Source organism: Protopterus annectens, chromosome 10.part0 (genome assembly GCF_019279795.1).
Source record: "Protopterus annectens isolate FY-2018-M chromosome 10.part0, PAN1.0, whole genome shotgun sequence".
Classification (NCBI taxonomy): domain Eukaryota; kingdom Metazoa; phylum Chordata; order Ceratodontiformes; family Protopteridae; genus Protopterus; species Protopterus annectens.
In genome coordinates, this window is record NC_056744.1 from 1,597,134,859 (window position 1) to 1,597,135,799 (window position 941).

Genomic DNA, 941 nt, shown 5'->3' on the forward strand with positions numbered 1-941 from the left:
AGTCGCACAGAAAATGCATATCCAGACAAACCCTGTTAATCTAGCAACCCTCTATGTGTATAACAGCACTACTTACTTACAATCTGCACCCAATTCTGGAGCTTTGTTCCCCATGTTGTTGGGCAGTCTCCACATGTCCTGTCCTGGGAGGTATTCCCACCTACTGTCTGTGAAGCTGTAGCCCCCACACCCCCATAATGAACCAATACAGGCAAGAAAAAAGGCAAGGCCCACATGAAGGATATAATTATAGCACTGTGTTGTTATGTCATTGGCTAATGGAAAGACAATACAGCTGCTCTGGATGCAAGTAGCAAGTGGGAGACACTGACTGGTGCACATGCCATCAGCTGCTCATGAGCAATACCTACAAAAGACAAGCTGCTACCTATGCAACACAAGTCTCAACCCATCTACACAAAGACAGACTGCAACTACACAAACCTAACCATTTGCATTGTTGTGAGGAAACTCTTCAGCACTGTAACAGGTATGTCAATAATATAAGTTTGTAATGGAATGCAGAAGGGGGATGCAATGGTGTCAAATGGAACATTAAACACTATGCTGCAACAAGACTTACTGGACTCACATGCTACTGTCTGGCACCTATGGCCATTCCCACTTGCCCTGTCTGCATTCACATGGAGCACATCTGTGGCCCCTGGGTCACCCCAGCAAAGGTCAGCTCATGTATGACTACTATTGGTGTGTCTGTTGTCCAATACTGAGTGTGTCACTGCTAGGCCAGCTACTTGGGATGTTGTAATTATTTATATGTCACCTGTGAATGCTACTCTGATACATATGTTTGTCTCACAAATGTAAGAGACTTATATAGGGTATGTGCATAGTACACAACAGGTGCAGATGTGTGTGTTGCACTGTATGTGATATACTGAGCCAATACCTGACAACTGTCCAGAGTTTTGCAGACTAAT